We start from the raw sequence: 15,848 nt of genomic DNA on the forward strand, positions 1-15,848 counted from the left end.
TCATTCTCCTCATTCTTATTGCTATTTTTTTCTATTCTCAGAGAGATGAGGCTTTTGTGGTCACCCATCCAAGTTCTTCCCGGACCCCCTGCTTAACTGCGCTGATCCCGCCGTTAGCTAATTGGCCAAGACCGGAGAACTAGGTGTTGGGAGGCCTTCTTTCTATTATTCTTATTCTTTCTTCCCCCATTCATATCGTTGTATTGGAAATGTTGGAAAATATACAAAAGAATTCACCCTTCTATGACAATTAGGAAGAAAGACATGGGATGCTTTCTTTCTTTTTTTTTATATTCCTTTATTGTAATTTTTCTTATTCTTGTTATAATAATTCTTACTGTTATCTTTATTACTTAAAATTTTCGTTCATTCTCCCTATTCTTATTCTTATTTTTTTTATTTATTTATTTTTTTTCAGACAGATGAGGCTTGTGTAGTCACCCATCCAAGTATTGCCCGAAACCCCTGCGTAATCTCGACGATTTCATTTGACAATACCTATTTACTTATTTATTTATTATTATATTTATTAAAAAAAAAAAAGAAGAAAAGAAGATGAAGAATAAGGTATGTAATCGAAATACTCTCTCTATACTGTAGCAATAGTTTAGCTGGATGTACTTGTATTGTGTCAAAAATACTTGCAATATCTGCAATTGTAACCTGCAGTGTCGGCATAATGCATAATTAAGCAATGAAAAGAAAAATTAATAAAAGAATAAATGAAAAAAAGAAAGAAAAAAAGATACAATTAACAATTAAATATATTAGCTACCCCTCTACGTTTCTTTATCACTGCAGAAAAATGGAAACATTTTAACGTAGACTTGTCAAAATTCAACTGAAATTAAGGGTTAAATAAGGATTGTCACCCCTTCCCCAGAGGATATTCATTGTCTTTTAATATATATATATATATATATATATATATATATATATATATATATATATATATATATATATATATATATATATATATATATATATATATATATATATATATATATATATATATATATATATATATATATTCTTTTTATTTAAAGTCTTATTTAGAGAGAGAGAGAGAGAGAGAGAGAGGTAACGTCCTTGAGGATAGCAGCTCGTCTACGCTCCGCTCAGTGATCAGCGTTAGAATGTAATTCCTCATTTCTTTAAAAAAAAAAAAAAAAAAAAAAAAACAGAAACTTTATTTAGGGGGCTTGCTGGAAACAAACTACAATGGAGGAAAGAACAATATGTCTGCTATATGACCCACCCAGTTAAATTTTCAAGAAGCAAACGCAAGTTGGAAAATACGAGGAAGATAAATTTTCATTTATATACGTTTTATGGTAATTTCTGCCACGCCTTCCTCTATTCATCAAACGTCACTGACACTTATTCCCTTTATTTTTTACTTTACAGAATCTTTTGTAGGGCAAGACTCTAGAGGATATGTGCTTTCATAAATTCTATAATGCTTTGCTTATCATAGAGACATAAAAAAAAAAAATAATAATAATAAAAATAAATAAATTAATTAATTTAAAAAATCAAAATAAATAGATATATAAATTAATTAATCAATCAAATAAATTTCTATGCTTCACCTTTATAGCATTCGTATGAATGTCAAAACAAAACAAAAAATATAAATATAAATAATAATATGAAAAAAAAAAATTACTAAATATATGAAAAATAGCATTACTACTACTACTACTACTACTACTACTACTGCTACTACTACTACTATTTTTTTTTTTTTTTTTATGTAGGAAGGACACTGGCCAAGGGCAACAAAAATGTAATAAAAAAAATGCCCACTGAAATGCCAGTCCCATACAGGGGTCAAAGCAGTGGTCAAAAAATGATGAATAAGTGTCTTGAAACCTCCCTCTTGAAGGAATTCAAGTCATAGGAAGGTGGAAATACGGAAGCAGGCAGGGAGTTCCAGAGTTTACCAGAGAAAGGGATGAATGATTGAGAATACTAGTTAACTCTTGCGTTAGAGAAGTGGACAGAATAGAGGTGAGAGAAAGAAGAAAGTCTTGTGCAGCGAGGCCACGGAAGGAGGGGAGGCATGCAGTTAGCAAGATCAGAAGAGCAGTTAGCATGAAAATAGCGGTAGAAGACAGCTAGATATGCAACATTGCGGCGGTGAGAGAGAAGCTGAAGACAGTCAGTTAGAGGAGAGGAGTTGATGAGACGAAAAGCTTTTGATTCCACCCTGTCTAGAAAAGCAGTATGAGTGGAACCCCCCTCAGACATGTGAAGCATACTCCATACATGGACGGATAAGGCCCTTGTACAGAGTTAGCAGCTGGGGGGGTGAGAAAAACTGGCGGAGACGTCTCAGAACACCTAACTTCATAAAAGCTGTTTTAGCTAGAGATGAGATGTGAAGTTTCCAGTTCAGATTATAAGTAAAGGACAGACCGAGGATGTTCAATGTAGAAGAGGGGGACAGTTGAGTGTCATTGAAGAAGAGGGGATAGTTGTCTGGAAGGTTGTGTCGAGTTGATAGATGGAGGAATTGATTTTTTGAGGCATTGAACAATATCAAGTTTGTTCTGCCCCAATGAGAAATTTTAGAAAGATCAGAAGTCAGGCGTTCTGTGGCTTCCCTGCGTGATATGTTTACCTCCTGAAGGGTTGGACGTCTATGAAAAGACGTGGAAAAGTGCAGGGTGGTATCTTCAGCGTAGGAGTGGATAGGACAAGAAGTTTGGTTTAGAAGATCATTAATGAATAATAAGAAGAGAGTGGGTGACAGGACAGAACCCTGAGGAACACCACTGTTAATTGATTTAGGAGAAGAACAGTGACCGTCTACCACAGCAGCAATAGAACGGTCAAAAAGGAAACTTGAGATGAAGTAAACAGAGAGAAGGATAGAAACCGTAGGAGGGTAGTTTGGAAATCAAAGCTTTGTGCCAGACTCTATCAAAAGCTTTTGATAATTATGTCCAAGGCAACAGCAAAAGTTTCACCAAAATCTCTAAAAGAGGATGACCAAGACTCAGTAAGGAAAGCCAGAAGATCACCAGTAGAGCGGCCTTGACGGAACCCATACTGGCGATCAGATAGAAGGTTGTGGAGTGATAGATGTTTAAGAATCTTCCTGTTGAAGATAGATTCAAAAACTTTAGATAGGCAGGAAATTAAAGCAATAGGATGGTAGTTTGAGGGATTAGAACGGTCACCCTTTTTAGGAACAGGTTGAATGTAAGTAAACTTCCAGCAAGAAGGAAAGGTAGTGTTGACAGACAGAGCTGAAAGAATTTGAATAGGCAAGGTGCAAGCATGGAGGCATTGTTTCGGAGAACAATAGGAGGGACCCCATCCGGTCCATAAGCCTTCCGAGGGTTTAGGCCAGCGAGGGCATGGAAAACATCATTGCGAAGAATTTTAATAGGTGGCATGAAGTTGTCAGAGGGTGGAGGAGAGGGAGGAACAAGCCCAGAATCGTCCAATGTAGAATTTTTAGCAAAGGTTTGAGCAAAGATTTCAGCTTTAGAAATAGATGCGATAGCAGTGGTGCCATCTGGTTGAAATAGAGTAGGGAAAGAAGAAGCAGCAAAGTTATTGGAGATACTTTTTGGCTAGATGCCAGAAATCACGAAGGGAGTTAGAGAGAGAGAGAGAGAGAGAGAGAGAGAGAGAGAGAGAGAGAGAGAGAGAGAGAGAGAGAGAGAGAGAGAGAGAGAGAGAGAGAGAATGTGTGTGTGTGTATATGTGTCGGTTGGGTTGTGAAGGATGGGAAAAACCAGCAAGCCTCGGCTCCACTGACTGATCGATACTTGAATGTAATTCAAGTAAGGCGAAGTTAGGTTAGATTAGGTCAGGTCAGGTTAAGTTAGGTTAGGTTAGGTTAATTTAGGTTAGGTTGTTAGTGTTAGTTTAGGGTAGTTTAGGTGATGTTACGTTATGTTAGGTTAGGTTAGGTTAAGTTAGGTTATGTTAGGTTAGGTTAGGCCAGCTTTGCTTAATTTAGGTTAGGTTAATTTAGGATATTATAGGTTAGGTTCATTTAGGTGAAGTTTGGTTACATTAGGTTAGGTAATGTTAATTTAAGTTAGATTAGGTTAGTCAGGTTAGGTGAAGTTAAGTTAGGTTAGGTTAGGAACAACAATAAAAAGAAAGGAGGAAGAAAAACAACAACAGCAACAACAACAACAACAACAACAACAGCAACAACAAAGTTAGGTTAAGCTAATTTAGGTTATGTTAAGTTTGGGTTAGTTTAGGGTAGTTTAGGTAATGTTACATTATGTTAGGTTAGGTTAGGTTAAATTTAATAAATAAATAAATAATAATAGTAATAATAAAAATAAGTAGATAAATAAATAAAAAAAAATCCATGAATATATAACACAAATCTTTAAAATATAAAAACATATGATAATTTATATTAGTTGAAAAAAATGAAATAAATGGAATAAGAAATTTAGAAAATTAATAATAATAATAATAATAATAATAATAATAATAATTATAATTATAAGAAGAAGAAGAAGAAGAAGAAGAAGAAGAAGAAGAAGAAGAAGAAGAAGAAGAAGAAGAAGAAGAAGAGGAAGAAGAAGAAGTAGAAAAAAAAACAAGAAGAAGAAGAAGAAGAAAAAGAAGAAGAAGAAGAAGAATAGTAGTAATAATAATATTAATAACAGCAATATTAAAATAATAATGTTAATACTATAAAAATAAAGAAACTTTAGATGAAAAAGAAAAACAATAAAAACAACAACTACAACAACAACAACAACAACAACAACAAGAACAACAATAACGACAACAACAACAACAACAACAACAACAACAACAACAACAACAACAGCAACAACAACAACAACAACAACAACAAGAATAACACCGTGAATGAGAATTAATAATAAAAGAGAGCGAGAGAGAGAGAGAGAGAGAGAGAGAGAGAGAGAGAGAGAGAGAGAGAGAGAGAGAGAGAGAGAGAGAGAGAGAGAGAGAGAGAGAGAGATCCTTTTATGTAAGTATTTGTAAGTATTTTATTTATCTATTTATTTTATTTTTTTGCTTGCCTTATTGCATTAAGCGAGGTAAAAAAAAATGCAAAATGATGAATGAATAAGTAAAAAAAAATGTTGGAATGCCAACAACATATGGTGTTCCCAGGCGGTTACCCATCCAAGTACTAACCGGAACCAACGTTGCTTTTTTTCGCTGATCAGACGAGGAGCGGTGTATTCAACGTTGTGTGGTCGTTGGCCTTGGTGAGCTTGAGTTTCCGACTATTAGAAGATTACACTATCTTCTTCTTCTTGTTCTTCTTCTGTTTCTCTTTTTTCTTCTTCATCTTCTTCTTCTTCTTCTTCATCTTCTTCTTCTTCTTCTTCTTCTTCTTAATCTTCTTCTTCTTATTTTTTTTTTCTTCTGCTTCTTCTTCTTCTTCTTCTTCTTCTTCTTCTTCTTCTTCTTCTTCTTCTTCTTCTTCTTCTTCTTCTTCTTCTTCTCCTTCTTCTTGTTTTTCTTCTTTTAATATTATATTTTCATTTATTTATTTATTTTTTATTATAATTATTTTATTTTATTTTTATTCTTATTATTATTTTCTTCCTCTTTTTCTTCTTCTTCTTCTTCTTCTTCTTCTTCTTCTTCTTTATCTTTTTCTTCTTCTTCTTCTTCTTATTATTATTATTATTAATTTATTATCATTATCATTATTATTTGTATAGTAATAATGATAAGGAGAAGAAGAAGAAGAAGAATTTATTATTAAGAACAATGATGATGTGAGGTGGTAGCAGTAGTTAAGTGTGCTCTCGGCCCAGGAATGTCTGGGCCAATCACAGAACTGGCTGGGACGGGGACCCGTGATCCTGATCCAGTTGCGGGATGAAGCTTGTGTAGTCACCCATCCACGTTTTGCCCAGAGCCGTTGCTTAACCTCGTTGATCTTGAAAAGAATCTATGAAAAGAATAATAAGGATATATATATATATATATATATATATATATATATATATATATATATATATATATATATATATATATATATATATATATATATATATATATATATATATATATATATATATATATATATATATATACACACACAGAGAAAGAGAGAGAGAGAGAGAGAGAGAGAGAGAGAGAGAGAGAGAGAGAGAGATGCTTTATTTGTCAATGGAAGCATTTTATTATTTGTTTTTCTTTTCTGCTTGCCTTATTGCATTGTTTTATCATCAAGGGAGGGAAAAAAATGCAAAATGATGAATAAATAAGGAAATAAAAATGTTGGAATGCCAACAACATCTGGTGTTCCCAGGCGGTCACCCATCCAAGTACTAACCGGACCCAACGTTGCTTAACTTCGCTGATCAGACGAGAAGCGGTGTATTCAACGTGGTGTGGTCGTTGGCTCTGATGAGCTTGACTTATCGACTATTTGAAGATGATGTTCTCCTGCTTAGTTATGAAAGCAACGCTTTTCATAGTATAGTTATAATTCTATATATACGAGTATATATATATATATATATATATATATATATATATATATATATATATATATATATATATATATATATATATATATATATATATATATATATATACATAAACCATACTGGAAGAGCAAGGAGTTAGTGTTAATAAATATATTTGTTTTTTCTTCCAACTAGAAGAGGGGAAACTGGTTATGCTACCAAATGGAAGATAGTTTCTGAAAATTAGAATATGAATTCAGTTGAAACATTACTTGATACTGAATGAATCTTGCGCATGCCTACAAGAAAAGAGTCAGGGGAGAAGGTATATTATCTCGGCATGCCTTAGCGCGCCGGAAAATCTTGCAACCCCTCCACCTTTATATTGAGTTTTATTCACATTTGTGCTTGTGTATGTGAATTTAGTCATAAATGTGCAGTTGCAGGGTCAACACTGAAACAGAAAACCTATGCATATGACCCGATAATGTTAAATTAAGTGAGAAAAACAGGGAAAATAGTAATTTACTACACGCACGACCGCTCTGGCTCAACAGCATAGTAGCCTACCTAAATTTCAACAAGCCATATTACAAGACAGCACTCGTGACAAAAGATGTCAAGAAAGCTTTTGACACCGTTTGGCACACCGGTTTGAAATACAAAATTTGTAATAACTTCAATCTCCCTTTTCTAACACAACGCATCTTGTGTAGTTTTCTGGATGAGAGACAGACAAGAATCCGCCACCAGGGCAACTTTTCGCCATTTTTCACCCCTCAGGCTGGAGTCCCACAAGGCTCCGTACTCTCCCCCACCCTTTTTAACATGTACACAGCTGACCTACCCCTCCCAGCCCACAATGACTCACTAACTATTCAATACGCGGACGATGTAACGCAATTGGCCCGTGCCAGGTCGTTAGATCTCCTAACCGACAAAATTCAATGGGAACTGATGGCGACTAGCCTGTGGGAGATGAAATGGCGAATTCTCTCCCATCCCGAAAAATCAAAAGTCACTTATTTCAACATTAAAAGAAGTCAGCCCCGCCAAATCTCACTAAACAGAATTACTCCAATCCCCACCCCAATCCCCATCAGTAACAACAACAAAGTGCTTGGCCTCACCATAGATAAGCACCTCAACTTCAATATACATATAAAACAAAAAGCAACCATAGCCGCCAAGGCCCTGAGCAACCTGGAAAGATTTCGCGACAGCAGCACAAAAACAAAACTTCACCTCTACAAAGCTTTCATTCTCCCTCTCTTAACCTACTGCCCTCTTGCCCTCTCTCTCTCTGCTCCCTCCAACCTCTCTAAACTTCAAAAAGTTCAAAACCGAGCAATTCGTTTCGCTCTTGGGACGAAATGGTTCGACTTCCAAACCTCTCTCTCCATTCACCAGGAGTCCAACATCCCCCCCCTTAACATAACACTCCACAATAGAATCGAAAAACAACTAAGCTCCTTCTCCGACAGACACACAATCACATACAATTTCATTACCAACCTCCCCCCACCTTTCCGTCACCTGCCGCACTGCAATCTCCTTGATCCTCCCACTGTGCCTCCTGAACCTGTTTTCTAATAATGGACTCCTCCTTTCTTCCCTTCACTATCTCCTTTCTCTGTACCACTCATGGTGTCTGAGTGGCATCATCGTCGTTCTCTCGTTCACGTGGGCGGTCCCGCGTGCCAACACCTAGTGGTTTTTTCATATTTTTTGTCTTATGGTTTTGTATTCATATTTTTGTTTTTGTGCATTATTTTTCTGTCTCGCAGCCTAGGTTTTAAGGTGGCACCGGACCGCTCTTGGGAAAGGGACGCGACAAAAAATCACCGCCATTAACATACCATGCCTCTGACCGAGGGAGTGGGGTCGTGTGGCAACACCTAGTGGTTTTTTCATATTTTTTGTCTTATGGCTTTGTATTCATATTTTTGTTTTTTATACATTATTTTCTTGCCTCGCAGCCTAGGTTTCAAGGGGGCACCGGACCACTTCCAGAGAGACGGGGATAGCACGAACCGCACTCCTCCCACTGACGTCACGGCAATGGGGCCCCCGGACGTCGGCATGACGTTCCGGTAGCGGTACCCCCCGAGGTAGTTAAGGAGCGGCCAGTACTGATGATGGGGACGGTAACCACACCATTCAGTGGAAGCCACTTCACCCCCCACACAGAGGTAGTTGGGTGCGGCAAGGGCTGGGCAGGAAGGTAGTCAAGAGATGGTGGGGCGGGGCCCTGGAAGCATCCATGCAGGAATCCCCATTCACCCCCCGCCACCAGCGACTTACCGCGTGCAAGCAGATGGTATTAGATTTGACCCCTCGTTGCGGTGAGGGAGCCTTTTCGAGCCTCTGTCATTGCACATCCTACCATCATGTCAATCATTATCACAAACCATCCTCACCCTCCCCATGCACATAACACCACAACATTTTTTATACTTCTCTTTTCTTTAGCAGGTTGGCCTTTTTGCAGGAAGAGTCACAGGACAAGAGCAGAAAGGACCGACACCGCTTTTTCACCCACCACATTACATCATACATTAAATATCCCTGCCATCACCAAATCACTCTACTACTATCCGTGGTTCGGAACCCACGTAAAACTGTAGGTCCCTCCGCTATACGGATGTACTTCTTCCTCTGTCCTTCTTTGAACCAATAAAAAGCAAAAAAAAAAAAACCCTTTCTACTCTGACTGTCCTTCACTCCTCTTTCACATCCTGATGGTGCAGGCTCTGGATAGTCTGGCCCCTAACTTGTGCGTGGTTTGGCCCGGGGTTTTGGGTGCGTGGGCGGCGTTCGTGGCTGTGGCTGTGTTGGGCTTGGCCTGCTCGGTTGGTGGCGGACTCTCCTGCTTTCCCCGATAAAGACCTTGTCCCCCTTGCCATCTTAGCATGAATATAACACGTAAAAAAAAAAAAAAAAAAAAAAAAAAAAAAAAAAAAAAAAAAAAAAAAAAAAGATGTCCTTCCTCATTGAAATTGCGCCTGGGTTAAGCCCCAGTGACTATTTCTCCTACTACAATTCCCTTCTTATCACCCCCCTATTCTTCCCACTATCCCCACTTCCCCCTCCCCATCTTTTCTCTCTTTGTTATGTTATGTTATTTTGAGGCACATTCGTGAGCTTCCTGTTAGACCGTTCGGACGTCGTACTAGCAGCTCTCATCACCATGACTGGCCGCGGCAAGGGAGGCAAGGGTCTTGGAAAGGGAGGCGCCAAGCGTCACCGTAAGGTTCTGCGTGATAACATCCAGGGAATCACCAAGCCTGCTATCCGTCGTCTAGCTCGCCGAGGTGGCGTCAAGCGCATCTCTGGTCTCATCTACGAGGAGACTCGTGGGGTGCTCAAGGTGTTCCTTGAGAACGTTATCAGGGATGCTGTCACCTATACCGAGCACGCCAAGCGTAAGACCGTTACTGCCATGGACGTTGTCTACGCCCTCAAGCGTCAGGGCCGTACCCTGTACGGATTTGGTGGTTAAATCGCTCCATTATTGAGATGGTGCCAGCTATTCAGCTTGCATTATCATCATTGAATAACATCATCTCCCGGACCTTTTTAAGGTCCACAAACATGAAAAGAAAGAAGGACCATAGACTACTATTATTACTACTACTTTCTCATAACCATGTTCACTATCACTATCTGAGCTAAGAAAAGAAACCATTATTAATTATAACCATCTTTCTCACTTCATCAGGTCTTCTCCAAGTATTATTATTATTATCATTATTATTATTATTATTATTATTATTATTATTATCATTATTATTATTATTATTATTATTATTATTATTATTATTATTATTATTATTATTATTATCATTGACTTATTTCAATGATCACGCCCCTCATCGTTCTCAGTTTCTCATAAAACAAAATATACATTGAGATGAAAAAGACGCTCAACATATCACAATAGGCAACACATCTAATCAACTCTCCACTGTGACACACAGCAGGTACATTAGTAGAAATATAGTATACACTACTTGCTTATTATTGATATACCAGTATAGTCTACACAACTCTCTAGATGTTTGAACGTGTGGCTCCGAAGAGGAGCCGGATTGATGGTGATATTGGCTGAAGGGGAGGGAGGCCCTTTATTTACTTCTTCTCAGTCTTCTTGGGAAGGAGCACGGCCTGAATGTTGGGCAGCACGCCACCCTGTGCAATGGTGACTCCGGAGAGGAGCTTGTTAAGTTCCTCGTCGTTGCGGATGGCCAGCTGCAGGTGACGTGGGATGATGCGAGTCTTCTTGTTGTCACGGGCGGCATTGCCGGCAAGCTCAAGGACTTCAGCAGCCAGGTACTCCATAACTGCCGCAAGGTACACGGGGGCACCAGCACCCACGCGCTCGGCGTAGTTGCCTTTCCTTAGAAGGCGATGAATCCTGCCGACCGGGAACTGGAGTCCAGCACGACTGGAACGGGACTTTGACTTTCCCTTCACCTTTCCTCCCTTGCCGCGTCCAGACATGATAATGGATGTTGTGGTAGTAGTAGTAGTAGTAGTAGTTGTTGTTGTTGGTGATAAATGAGGAGCGCGAGTACTCTAACCTCGTCGGTAGCTCTGCGAGCAAGTAGTGAATTTTGGGAAAAACGGCTATATATACGCGAGATCAGATCGGCCCAGAGCGCGTCTGGACCAATCAGGACGCTCGCTGAGGTGGCGACTCCTGATCCTGAGTAGGCACGCTAATATATATACCACTTTTCAACTGAGAAAACGCACACTCGTTCTCACAGCAGTACGGCGACACTATGCCTCCCAAAGCATCAGGAAAGGCTGCCAAGAAAGCTGGCAAGGCACAGAAGGCCATTGCCAAGGGCGACAAGAAGAAGAAGCGCAGGAGGAAGGAGAGCTACTCCATCTACATCTACAAGGTGCTCAAGCAAGTCCACCCAGACACTGGCGTGTCCTCCAAGGCCATGTCAATCATGAACTCGTTCGTGAATGACATTTTCGAGCGCATCGCTGCCGAGGCATCCCGCCTGGCACACTATAACAAGCGCTCCACCATCACCAGCCGGGAAATCCAGACCGCTGTCCGTCTTCTTCTGCCTGGTGAACTGGCAAAACACGCTGTTTCTGAAGGCACCAAGGCTGTTACCAAGTATACCTCCTCCAAGTAAACAGGCGGCCAGTATACTGCTGCCAGTATAAAATAATACCCGGCTCCATTGGAGCCACACTTGAAAAGGAAAAAAGATACGATATAGACAAATGCATTATTATTATAATTATTGTTATTATTATTAATATTATTATTATTATTATTTTTATTATTATTATTATTATTATTATTATTATTATTATTATTATTATCATTATTAATAATATTAATATTGTTGTTTTTATTATGATTATTATTATAATAATTATTGTATCATTATTATTATTATTATTATTATTATTATTATTATTATTATTATTATTATTATTATTATGCTTATTATTATCGTGATTATTATTCTGTGGAGATAAAGAAAAGATAAAAAAAAAATAGAGATAAAGAAAGATAAAAATTCTCCCAAGTGAAAGAGATATGGCCATGGAAGAGGGAATAATAATAATAATATAAAAAAAAAAAAAAGGGGGGAAGGATATTGAGTTGAAAGTCGATACCTGATACTGAAAGATGGAAAATAAATATTTTCTTCCACAAAACCAAACAGATTGTCTATGAAAATTCTTTAATGAAAGAGATGTTTGGCCCTAAAAAGGGCCTAGATATTGCTGTTATGAAGATCATTCGTGGATGACTTCTTAGGCACGCTCGCCACGGATGCGACGAGCCAGTTGGATGTCCTTTGGCATGATAGTCACGCGCTTGGCATGGATGGCGCACAGGTTGGTATCCTCAAACAGACCCACGAGGTAAGCCTCGGAAGCTTCCTGGAGAGCCATGACAGCAGAGGACTGGAAGCGGAGGTCAGTCTTGAAATCCTGAGCAATTTCACGCACCAGGCGCTGGAAAGGCAGTTTCCTGATAAGCAGCTCAGTGCTCTTCTGATAACGGCGGATCTCACGGAGAGCAACGGTTCCAGGCCTGTAACGGTGGGGTTTCTTGACACCTCCAGTGGCTGGAGCAGACTTGCGAGCTGCCTTTGTAGCAAGCTGCTTGCGGGGCGCCTTGCCACCAGTGGACTTGCGAGCCGTTTGCTTGGTACGTGCCATAGTTGTGGTAACAACAACTCACAACGAACACTCAGCTGAGTCTGCCCGCGCTTCCCACAAAATCCCTTTATATATGAATCGGGTGGGCCCGACGACTCCAACCCTGCCTTGTGATTGGTCAGAAACGTCCAGTGAGGCTCATCGCCCACGCAGTCACCGCATGAAAGATGTGATCATTATTGTTAGTCTAATTCATTTTGTTCTTATTCTTATTCTTATTCTTATTCTTTCTTCCCTCATTCATAACAAATCTTGGAAAATATACAGCAGAACTGACATGTCATTTAAAATTCTAAGACAATTAGCAAGAAAGTTGTGATATTCTTATTTTTTTCATTCTTTTTATTCTATTTTTTTCTTATTCTTGTCATAATTAATATTGTTATCTTTATTATTTTCATTTTTTTTTATTATTCTTCCTTATCTTATTCTTTTTTATCCTACTTTTAGAGAGATGAGGCTTGTGCGGTCACCCATCCAAGTTCTGCCCGGACCCCCTGCTTAACCTTGCTGATCCCGCCGTCAGCTGATTGGTCAAGAGCGGAGAACAAGGTGTTGGGAGGGCTTATTTCTCTTATTCTTATTCTTTCCTGTATTGTTGTTGCATTGTTGTGCTGAAAATGTTGGAAAATATGCACTAAAATTAACCCTTCATTCATAATTCTACGACAATTAGCAAGAGAGATATATTATTACTTTTTTCCCTTATTTTTGTTCTTTTTATTCTTAATCTTCTTTTTTTTATTATAGTTGTTATTGTTATTTTATTATTTTCGTTTTTCGTTCATTCTCCTCATTCTTATTGCTATTTTTTTCTATTCTCAGAGAGATGAGGCTTTTGTGGTCACCCATCCAAGTTCTTCCCGGACCCCCTGCTTAACTGCGCTGATCCCGCCGTTAGCTAATTGGCCAAGACCGGAGAACTAGGTGTTGGGAGGCCTTCTTTCTATTATTCTTATTCTTTCTTCCCCCATTCATATCGTTGTATTGGAAATGTTGGAAAATATACAAAAGAATTCACCCTTCTATGACAATTAGGAAGAAAGACATGGGATGCTTTCTTTCTTTTTTTTTATATTCCTTTATTGTAATTTTTCTTATTCTTGTTATAATAATTCTTACTGTTATCTTTATTACTTAAAATTTTCGTTCATTCTCCCTATTCTTATTCTTATTTTTTTTATTTATTTATTTTTTTTCAGACAGATGAGGCTTGTGTAGTCACCCATCCAAGTTTTGCCCGAAACCCCTGCGTAATCTCGACGATTTCATTTGACAATACCTATTTACTTATTTATTTATTATTATATTTATTAAAAAAAAAAAAGAAGAAAAGAAGATGAAGAATAAGGTATGTAATCGAAATACTCTCTCTATACTGTAGCAATAGTTTAGCTGGATGTACTTGTATTGTGTCAAAAATACTTGCAATATCTGCAATTGTAACCTGCAGTGTCGGCATAATGCATAATTAAGCAATGAAAAGAAAAATTAATAAAAGAATAAATGAAAAAAAGAAAGAAAAAAAGATACAATTAACAATTAAATATATTAGCTACCCCTCTACGTTTCTTTATCACTGCAGAAAAATGGAAACATTTTAACGTAGACTTGTCAAAATTCAACTGAAATTAAGGGTTAAATAAGGATTGTCACCCCTTCCCCAGAGGATATTCATTGTCTTTTAATATATATATATATATATATATATATATATATATATATATATATATATATATATATATATATATATATATATATATATATATATATATATATATATATATATATATATATATATATATATTCTTTTTATTTAAAGTCTTATTTAGAGAGAGAGAGAGAGAGAGAGAGAGAGGTAACGTCCTTGAGGATAGCAGCTCGTCTACGCTCCGCTCAGTGATCAGCGTTAGAATGTAATTCCTCATTTCTTTAAAAAAAAAAAAAAAAAAAAAAAAACAGAAACTTTATTTAGGGGGCTTGCTGGAAACAAACTACAATGGAGGAAAGAACAATATGTCTGCTATTTGACCCACCCAGTTAAATTTTCAAGAAGCAAACGCAAGTTGGAAAATACGAGGAAGATAAATTTTCATTTATATACGTTTTATGGTAATTTCTGCCACGCCTTCCTCTATTCATCAAACGTCACTGACACTTATTCCCTTTATTTTTTACTTTACAGAATCTTTTGTAGGGCAAGACTCTAGAGGATATGTGCTTTCATAAATTCTATAATGCTTTGCTTATCATAGAGACATAAAAAAAAAAAATAATAATAATAAAAATAAATAAATTAATTAATTTAAAAAATCAAAATAAATAGATATATAAATTAATTAATCAATCAAATAAATTTCTATGCTTCACCTTTATAGCATTCGTATGAATGTCAAAACAAAACAAAAAATATAAATATAAATAATAATATGAAAAAAAAAATTACTAAATATATGAAAAATAGCATTACTACTACTACTACTACTACTACTACTACTGCTACTACTACTACTATTTTTTTTTTTTTTTTTATGTAGGAAGGACACTGGCCAAGGGCAACAAAAATGTAATAAAAAAAATGCCCACTGAAATGCCAGTCCCATACAGGGGTCAAAGCAGTGGTCAAAAAATGATGAATAAGTGTCTTGAAACCTCCCTCTTGAAGGAATTCAAGTCATAGGAAGGTGGAAATACGGAAGCAGGCAGGGAGTTCCAGAGTTTACCAGAGAAAGGGATGAATGATTGAGAATACTAGTTAACTCTTGCGTTAGAGAAGTGGACAGAATAGAGGTGAGAGAAAGAAGAAAGTCTTGTGCAGCGAGGCCACGGAAGGAGGGGAGGCATGCAGTTAGCAAGATCAGAAGAGCAGTTAGCATGAAAATAGCGGTAGAAGACAGCTAGATATGCAACATTGCGGCGGTGAGAGAGAAGCTGAAGACAGTCAGTTAGAGGAGAGGAGTTGATGAGACGAAAAGCTTTTGATTCCACCCTGTCTAGAAAAGCAGTATGAGTGGAACCCCCCCTCAGACATGTGAAGCATACTCCATACATGGACGGATAAGGCCCTTGTACAGAGTTAGCAGCTGGGGGGGTGAGAAAAACTGGCGGAGACGTCTCAGAACACCTAACTTCATAAAAGCTGTTTTAGCTAGAGATGAGATGTGAAGTTTCCAGTTCAGATTATAAGTAAAGGACAGA

At 37.6% G+C, this 15,848-nt stretch overlaps 1 non-coding gene and 1 pseudogene across 1 annotated transcript; both read right to left on the reverse strand.

Moving 5' to 3' along the window:
• Nucleotides 1-5,105: 5,105 nt before the first annotated feature.
• On the reverse strand, nucleotides 5,106-5,224 carry LOC135099071 (5S ribosomal RNA; annotated as a pseudogene).
• Nucleotides 5,225-6,261: 1,037 nt separating this feature from the next.
• LOC135099050 (5S ribosomal RNA) lies at nucleotides 6,262-6,380 on the reverse strand. Its single transcript, XR_010267599.1, has one exon. It is a non-coding gene; the product is annotated as a 5S ribosomal RNA (ribosomal RNA).
• Nucleotides 6,381-15,848: the final 9,468 nt, after the last annotated feature.

Source organism: Scylla paramamosain, unplaced genomic scaffold (assembly GCF_035594125.1).
Source record: "Scylla paramamosain isolate STU-SP2022 unplaced genomic scaffold, ASM3559412v1 Contig100, whole genome shotgun sequence".
NCBI lineage: Eukaryota > Metazoa > Arthropoda > Malacostraca > Decapoda > Portunidae > Scylla > Scylla paramamosain.